Genomic DNA, 9865 nt, shown 5'->3' on the forward strand with positions numbered 1-9865 from the left:
TACCATTAACTATTTTTAATACCACTATATAAAAATAGCTGCACTCTAGGTCTTATCTATAAATTATATCCCAAGACTTTATTATACATGCAACCCCTTCATAAAATATTCGTAGTAATACAAAGTCATTAATGTAGACTGCCACTTTGTAAATTACTACATCTTAATCCTTGAGTACCCGGTTTAATCCTTTAATGTTATTCATTATATATTTATGAAATCCAATTCCATAAATATATACTTTAGTCTTACTAAAGTGGTTAGGCCTAACTCTTTGAATAACAAACCCATTAAACTTATCTCAATGGAATATTTTATATCTCCGTTAAGAGACTATGAATTCCATCTTGAGAATACATGTTCCATCAACACTAAATGTGGCTGCCCAACAACTGAGGTTTTGACCATAACTGTATATCTCACTCCTGATATATCAAAGCAACCTACACCTCATGATCAGGTTCATTATTCTCTCAGGATTAAGAGTTCATGCAAATACAAGTCGTGAGATTTATTATTCATTTGACAGTCTTTAGGAGAATAATAAATCTCACAGCGGTCCAGTTCAATATGTCTTAACTCTTAAAACATATTAACACATCAACTAGAAGTCTCCACTTCCATGATCAAGACAAATCATCGTAGTTGATATGTTATAGTCTTCGCAGATGAAATGCCCAATTTCATCACCGACTACGAATTATAATTCTGAGTTTACAAAGAACTTGTGATTTATATCTTCTGTGACTCTTCACATAAATCACATACTATGCATCTCTTGGACTATATGATAATGTCTGAATATTCATGTTACCATTATTTCAGATAATAATAAAACAAATTTATTAAACATAATATTAAGTCATACATAATGTCAAACACAATGTCACACTTAATATTATACATAGCATCTTACAATAGGATTTAAGGGCACCAATCCTAACATTTATGCTCATGCCCAAGAATGATATTAACAAATTTTATTACTTATAAAGAAGAATAATCATTTTTCCAATCCCAATACCTCTCATTTCATGGTTTACTATTAAGCCAAAAAGGTTTATATATGTAATTTACAAAATGGGCATTCAAAACAACCAAGTATTTGAATACAATTAGCAAACCTAATGTGTAGTCCATTTTAAAAAAATGATAAAAATGATTTTTGCTGAAGCATAAAAGGCAACAAGCATAGATTAACTAATAGCAAAGCAAAATAGAAACTCGAAATCATGAATAAATTCAATCATGGTAAAAAAAAAAATTAATAAAACCTTAAAGCATAAAGAGAAAACCCAAATTCGTAAATAGAAATGAAAAAAAAAATCCGACAGAAGCGATTTGAATAGAGAGAGAGAATGAGAGAAATGAAGAGTGGTTACGCTATAATTAGGTTAAGCTCTTGAGGGCTGGTGAAATTGCCGACATAGGAGTGGTTCACGTTGGTGGGCTTGTGAGCTGTAACCACATAGTTCCGGATACTCATCTTCTTCTCTCTCTATGTTGAGCCCTAGCTCACTCGCTCTCTCTTTGTCAGTGGAGCTTTTTTATAGCGCTACTCTCTTGCAGTGGTGGTGTCTGCTTTAGAGATGGATAAATCATAGTATGGTAGCACACTAGCACCGTGTGCACACGTGTGTACCGTATAGTCTGAAAGCGATAGTCCATGAGGATGGAACAGAAAAATTCTACTTTTTTGGGCCCATTAGCCCAATTCATGGGCTATTCTATTGGGCCTCCCTGGGCACCCCATTTACCCAATTTATAGGCGGCCCTATTGACCTCAAAAACCAAAATATCTAGAGTTTGACAAAAACTAGGTTCTCAAAATCAACGATCTAAATAGTAAACGATGAGAATAGTAATAACTGCCATAATTATCAAACTTTTTCATAATGTAGACTTTCCAACAAATTGTAATGACTTTTCAATGTAACGTAAAAATTTTCCCACAAAATATACACAATTTCCCACATAATGTATAGGCTTTTAATTTTCCGACTTTCCAACAAAATTTATTGATTTTCCCGCATAATGCACATACGTTACCATTCTCTCAAAAGTACAGACTTTACTATATACTATACACAATTTCCTACAAAAATGTAAAGATATTTAGAAAAAATGTACAAATTTTCCAATAAAATTTACAAATTTTCTTACAATATGTACTGAGTGTCCTGATCTCCCATAAAATGTATCAACTTTATGAAGAGAACGTAGAAAATCATGGAGGAAGAATGGAGACTGCTGTATCAGTTTTGAATGCCTTAGAGTCACCTCCAGACTTGGAGAGGTTAGAAATTGGTCAGTGCCAGGGCACCACAATATTCCCTAATTGGATGATGTCCCTAGCCAAATTGAAAGTGCTTACTTTAAGAGGTGGCAAAAATTTAGAGTGTTTACCTCCTTTGGGAAAGCTTCAGTTCCTTGAAGATCTATATATAGGTTGTGGTAATGGCGACTCTTTTCCATTCAAAAAGGTGGGTGTTGAATTTTTGGATGGTAAAAAAAATGGTTAATAAAACCCTAAAGCAGAAAGAGAAAACCCAAATTCGTAAATAGAAATGAAAAAAAAAAAAAAATTAGTACCTGTTTTAGATACCAGAATAGTTTCAAACCTTGGCTAACTAATGAAATTGTTTGAGGGATTTGATTATTTAAAAAAAAAAAAAAATCCACTAGAAAGTAAGAAATCCCTCTTCCTCGAAGTTTTCGTGGTGCAATCTTTTCAACCAACAGTCCCACACAGTTTCAGCTTTCCTTCCGTCGAGATCGAGTTAAATTTTTTTTTTTTTTTTGGTCCAACGAGTTAAAGTTTGTTCCATCACATATCACTCTCACGTGTACGAAGATTTTGATTGGAAACTCGGAAGGTGAGATAAATTAGTTGGGTTAAGATTGAAAAGTTTTGACATAATTATTAATTGATTTTTCATTTCCAATAATATTAACAAGAATAATATTACTGTCATAAACTATTTTACAATATTTTTATAAAAATGTTGATGTAGTCAATCTCTTATTAGTTTTCGTCTAGGCCTACCATTAACATCACTTTTTCATTTACCAATAATCAATCACTACATCAACAGTTTGTAATTTTTTTTGTAAAATAGTTTGTATCTTTAGTACTATTTATATTAACAAATATATAAAAGATAAGAGTATCAATTGTCAATGATTTTTTTTTTTTAGATTATTAATTATTTTTTAACAAAATTTATCTAAAAACTAATTTGAAAATAGATCCTTCAAATTTTTTATGTCTTTATATTAAGTGTGAATTTTAAAAATCTAGCATTTGGATTACATGTGCTTATTATATATTCCGTGCTTGCAAAATTTCAATGAAACCAAAATCAATTGTTATGTCATTAAAAAAAAAAGTTAAAATTTCAAATTTTTGTGATCTAAAATTGTGTATGAAAAAATAAGTTTATTGATCGAATAATAAATAACATCTGATTTGAATACAATTTAATATGCATATTAGAAACATAAAAAACATGAAATTCAACAATTAAATTTTCAAAATTCACAAAAAAAAAATTATTATATATATATATATATATATGCGAAGTTTAATTAATTTTCTCCAAACTAGTTTACAGAGAAACTTTGTTCATTATTATTATTATTATACTAAAATTTAGCCAAACAAAAGGTACTAAAAAAAAATGATGCTAGGTAATTGGTGAATTTCTTATTTTTATAATCAATTCAAATTAATATGTGGGTTCTAATTTACTTAAATGATAAAGCTTTTTTTCCCTCAAATAAAGGATTTATGTTCAAATTTAGCCTAAAATCATTTATCTAAATCAAATTTTAAATTTCTTTCGGGAACCTTTTAACCACAATCATCGTTCCAAAATCAAATTTTAAATTTTTTACAGAAGCCATTTAACAACACTATGACGTCCTTACTAAGGACCAATTGACACTCCAAATTGAGCTTTTCCCTGAAACCTAAAATAACTATATTTAAAAATTATTTCTCTAGTTTATACTATTGTTTTGGCAATAATTAAAATGAAAAATAGAACAAGGACCAAAGCATAAGTTTAATAATTACTCTCTTCTCCTTTCATTCGATTAGTCTATTCTATTATGTTCAAGTTAAAATCTTTTTTTTTTTACTTTTATTAGAAACTAAAAAATTAAAAGCATTTTTAATTTATGTTATTTTATTTTCAGATATATATATATATATATAGGTGTGCAAGCTTCGGGCCATAGTACTACTTGTTGGGTCTTTCCAACATCATTCATAGGCTTTGTGGGCTTTGACTGTCAATACCTTCTAAATGTCCCAAATAGACGAGAGAGATCCAAAGGTAATCTAAAACAGTAAAACACAGAAAACATGTATTCAACAAATTTCAAAATAGCAATCAAGAAATACAATGAGACCAGATTTTCTGTGTGTACACAACAGGAGAAGGTATCTGGTGTACCCAGCATATATGTCGGGTCACTCACAGACTGGCGGGTCCCACACACTGTGGGGCCTGCCAGTCTGCGAGAGACCCGGCATATATGCCAGGTACATAATATAATTTTCGGTACAACAGAGCAGGAGATACAATAATTACATATGCACACAATTACAAATTAAAAAAAACAAAATTTTTTTTTGGTAAGTGCCAAAACTTTCCCACGTGACTTGTTACTATAGTTAAGTTCTGCAACAATATGGGTAGTCACCACAATTTCCAAGCCAGGGATCCAAGCAGGCAGAGTGGAAGCTATGGGAACATGGCAAGCGTATATGCGCGTCTCCGTCTACGAATGTCTCCAGACATACACTACAATCCTGTGAAGCTTTTGATACCGCCCCTTCAACCTTGCTGCTGAAAAGCTCCAGGTGCAAACAATCTAGAGCCTCCTGACTGAGACCAGGTGGCTTCTACTTCGGTTTTAACAATAATTGTAGCTCCTCGATTCGAGAGGTCAGGCTAGTAATGCTTGAGGCTCCAGCTGACTGACCTGCTGATGCTTGAGTACCCAAGTCTCGATCATCAACATGCGTTAATTCAGGGCGGTCTGACAAAGGTCTCCCACTTCCCCTAAATTAGAAAGCAAAACCAAACAGGAGACTATTATTTTGATTCAAGGACAAGGGAAGAAAGATCTTCGCATTCAGAATATTTTGACAACGAGTCTAGACCATAATACCATGTGCAGGTTGCAACAAACGATATCTATAGTAGCAAAGCAGCGGCAGCAGCAGTAGTGAGGTTCACTGCAAATGACAAATAATGATATGAAAATATTTAGAGGTTCAAGATACTGAAAAAATCATAAAGATAATGGAAGCCCAAGAAAAATTTGACAAAAATCAAAATTGAATGAGAAACGCAATGATTGAAGAAGCCATCCATTAAAATAAGTCCAACCGCTTCAAAGACATTGGTGGAACAAGAGATATTCACCAATAATTTGTGAATATTTTAAATTCCCATAATGGATATTGTTGCACGTTTGATGAATACATAGCATAGAATTCAGCACTTGTTAAAAGAAATAAAATATATTAGAAGAATTTTGTCACAATAAATTACAGTGTCTTGCCCCAACTGCCAGAATTGCTGCCCTATTAATATTAAGTCCTAAAATGAGATTTAAGGAATATACTACTCTCTCTGATAAGTGGGCAACATGTTTACTGAGCTTCATAATAGAACCTGATGGTGAGAACCAGTATAATTAGCCATTGCAATTACGAAACCAAGTTCAAGTCCTCCAAAGGGGAAACCAAAGCCAAATTCTAGGGGGTCCTCAAAGTTAGGATCACAAATGATGCCTAATTGCACTTGATTTCAATTTAAAATTTCATAAAGACAGAATCAGTAATCATGACAAAAGAGCTCAAGTGTGGATCTCTGGAGATTCCAAAGGGAATTCCATGGATTTGGACAATTGTCAACATGTCACATCAATCTCACATAAAAAAAAAAAAAATTCATATCTAATTAAAAGATAAACCCTTTCAAATGATGTGCCACAACCTCAATTGTCTGTCACAAATCCAACAGGCATGATCAGATGGAGCTACCCCCTCGATCATCCCATTAAACCACCTACCCAATTCAGACAATAAGGGATGTTTGGCAAACAACAGAACTAGTTCAGTTCCAATACAATCGGAACCAAAAACAAAACTGAACTGGTTTTTTATTTCGAGTCTGTCTAGAATCATATCAAAACCAGTTTTACTTAATAGGCATGCAAAATTTTATAATTTAAAACTAGATTATGGTGAGAATATGCATATGAAAACATCAAAATTTTCAGAACTTGATTTTGGAGAGTGTATATTTGAAAGACCAAAGTTAAAACTAGTTTTCTAAAGGAACATATTGCGTCCCATTTTAAACCAGTTCTTTGAACCAAAAAAAAATTAAAACCAGTTAAGTTGTTCTTGGTTGGCCTAGTTTTGTGATATGCTAAACATCCCTTAACAGTATAGGGCTGTCAATACAATCCAACATACACACACTATGCAATTCCTCTAGTCATATATACTTCTGTCATAAGAAATTTAAATTACAGACATCATGAAGAGGACAATTTATTGCAAGAAAGTTGAAGGTTTTTCTGGCCATTCCATGAGAATTAAATGGGTCACTATAACTCAGTTTTTACACATAGAGGTCCATCTAAAAGTGGAGTCAGAGAAGAAAAATGGATCCATCATCAGACCTGAAAATATGGTATCAGATTGATCGATTCAATACTTTCATAACTTCACCATCAAAAGCATTGGTGGCAGTCAATCTTGGTATTGCGCAGATGTATCATAACAATTTTGGCATAAACATATTATTGATGACAAAAAATAGATAATAATTTTCATATAATGTCCAGACTCACCCTTGGAAAATTCCAAATTGCATATCACAGTAAGCACTGACCTGTTTGCAGAAAGAGGCACCCCTCTCAACCTCTCCAGAATCCTAGCCCTTGCAAGCAGCACAGCTCCAGGAAACCGTCCTCATTTTCAATCAACCTTGGCCTACTTGTGCTGCTTAAATTTTCTGTGTTGGCACTGTTGCTTGAAACAAATTGACTTGTACTTTGCTCAGGTCAAACTGCCGCACACTCCTTTTCAAGCCAACACAATACAGAAAATGAGGGGAAAAAGAGTATGAAACTCTAGGCACTGAGCCACTATACAGATTGATTTTGAATCTCATGCTTTCACCACACTGAAACATAAACCAAACCACCATTATGACTTAGTATCCCAGGTTCATTTTTTAAGGAAAGTATTTTCTCCCCTGAAATTCACCCCAATAATATAGATACCAATTAAACATTGGGTTAAAGAAAAAACTTATAAAAACACTCAAATGATGAATATGTCACAAATGAATCTCACATAACCAGTTGCTATTCCCCGTACTTTTCACTCAAAATATGTACTATGTAGAGATAGGAAAATAGAAAACTACAAAGAGAAGCAGCTCATGCCACCTATCTAATTTTATGCCCTTCTCCCCTAAAATTCAAAAAGTCCTTATCATACAAACAAAGTAACAAAACCAAAGTACTTGTAGTATTATTTATAGAAGAAATAGAGAATGGCTCCTAACTAGATGTTTAGTGCATTGTGGCATATACTCTTCTCCAGGGTGCTTAATGGCTCTTGACTTGGTCTTTTATCTTTTGTAGTTGGGTCTTTACCCCTCAAATCAGGTTCAAGAATTTCTTTTGACGCAAAATCAAAAGCATATTTGGTTAATTTACATGGAATAGAAATAGATATTTTGCTTTTGGATGGAACTTTGCCATTTTCATGGAAATTAACAAATGAAGGAATTTAAACTCCCATGATTTAAAATCCTATTTATCACAAATTTCTTTTTTTGGTTAATTCACACCTGATTCCAAAGAACCAGACCAAAAGTAGTGAATTATTGCTAAAACTGAGATCAAATTTCAATAAATTATCCGACGCCAACCCAAAGAACCCTACCAATCCCCCAAAAATTATGTTGTTTCATCCTTGGAAGCAAAAAAATATTCCACCATTACATAAGTTGAAGAACAACTTGATGTGAAAGAACAAAACCTTGTTAGTAGGATTTCACATAGCAACTTAGCTCGGTTCTACACATTCAATTTTTCAATCATCACTTTAGAGTGCAGCAATCAATAACAAAGACACATTTCACTCATAGTTAAAGCTATAAAATAGCATGCCCAAGTGAGGAGAAAAAACCAAAGAGCGTCACCCAAAACGTTATAACGGAAGTCTTAACAATATAAATTGTTATTACCACCATATTAAAGACCTCCCGAATTCATTCCAGAAGTGCTAAATCCACTAATGGATCAACCTGGAAGGTAACATCAATACCGACCATAGTGGAGGAGGAAATATATTAGAAATCCACATATAAATCCCAACATTTTTACAAGATCATGAAATTTGAGACAATATATACTATCAGCAACAATCTTAAAAAGAAAGCATTTAAAATGTTATGGTGTGTTCAAAGGACCTTGAAACTATGACTATTGTCAAATCCATTTCAAAACCTCCTACTCTATCAAATTAAGGATGGCATACGCAAATAAAGTCATGCCTACTGAAGTTTGAATTTTCAGAATTGGTGCTGGCTAGTAACAACTAATAGACAAAAATCATAATACTAGCATATTATGCTAACAATGGAGCAATGGAATAAAACTCAAAATTTTAATAAATCAAGAAGTATGAGTAGCTTCATTATCAGAGAGAGAGATTATGCGATAAACACGTAACTGCTTGTTTTCATAATTTGTCTAAAAATTGAAATAGGTTTTTCATAATTTCTTTCATCTGTTCTGCATTTACTTTGGGTTAGTTTCTATTCAAATTATGTTGGTACCCAATCCAATGAATGAGCATCCAAAGATGCAAATGAAACAATGCAACTAAAAAAAAAAGAGACGTACCTTGAAATCAAATGCTAAAGAAATGGAAGGGGGACAATGAAGAAGAAAATTGTATCAAGGTTCTTTTTCAGATGGAGGCATATTTCTTCTTCCAAGTTCGATCAAGATTTTCTCCTTTTCTTCGATGGAGACTACAAATTGAAGTCAGAATCATCAACACTGACAAAGTAATGGGCCGTTGAAGAAGAACCCAAATGAAACCCCTCACTAACAGTTGAGCCAATTCCCAAACCTGGCAGACCCAAGCGTAATTTTGGCAAAGAGATGTGGCTAGTGTCATCAGGGACAGTGACCTGAGGCTGAGGAGGCGAATAATTTCTTCCCCTGGGAGAAGTGCACAGTGACAAACTCAAATCATGAGAGCCCTCCAAAGGAGAGTCAGAATCATTATATGTTGTTTCCATTGAATTCATATTTGAAAGCAGCAAACAAGAGTTTAAGAGGTGGGGGGAAGGCGTGACAGTGTTTGAAATAGAACAAATGGGGAGAGTGTCGGTGGAACCATTTTGGAATCTCTGATCCAGGTAGCATAAGTTCAAAATCCTCTAAATCAAATGAATTTCGTCGTGGTTGACAAAATGCTCCAAACTGTTTGCAATAATCAAATTCAAACAAATTTAATAATGTATTTACAAGAAGGTAAAAAGAGTGTTTCTATATAGCATTGAATGAAAGAGAGAGAGAAACACCTCACTGAACAATCTGTTTGATGATTGTGGATGTAGCGAATGGGAGTCTAGCATATACACTCCTCTTATAGATCGTGGAAGCCTTGGAATTTCTTGAAGATACTTACAACATCTTATTACGAGTGTCTCTAATCTAGTAAACTTAGTGATGCTTTCTGGGATGGTAATAATATTGATTTCATTTAAATATAGACGTTCCAATACAGGAAAGTAATCAGACTTCATCA

At 33.3% G+C, this 9865-nt stretch overlaps 1 pseudogene; it reads right to left on the reverse strand.

Annotated features, from left to right (window-relative positions):
• Positions 1 to 4346: 4346 nt before the first annotated feature.
• Positions 4347 to 9362, reverse strand: LOC136070719 (probable E3 ubiquitin-protein ligase RHY1A; annotated as a pseudogene).
• Between the last annotated feature and the right edge of the window lie 503 nt (positions 9363 to 9865).

This window comes from Quercus suber, unplaced genomic scaffold (genome assembly GCF_002906115.3).
Source record: "Quercus suber isolate HL8 unplaced genomic scaffold, Cork oak 2.0 scaffold_255, whole genome shotgun sequence".
Classification (NCBI taxonomy): domain Eukaryota; kingdom Viridiplantae; phylum Streptophyta; class Magnoliopsida; order Fagales; family Fagaceae; genus Quercus; species Quercus suber.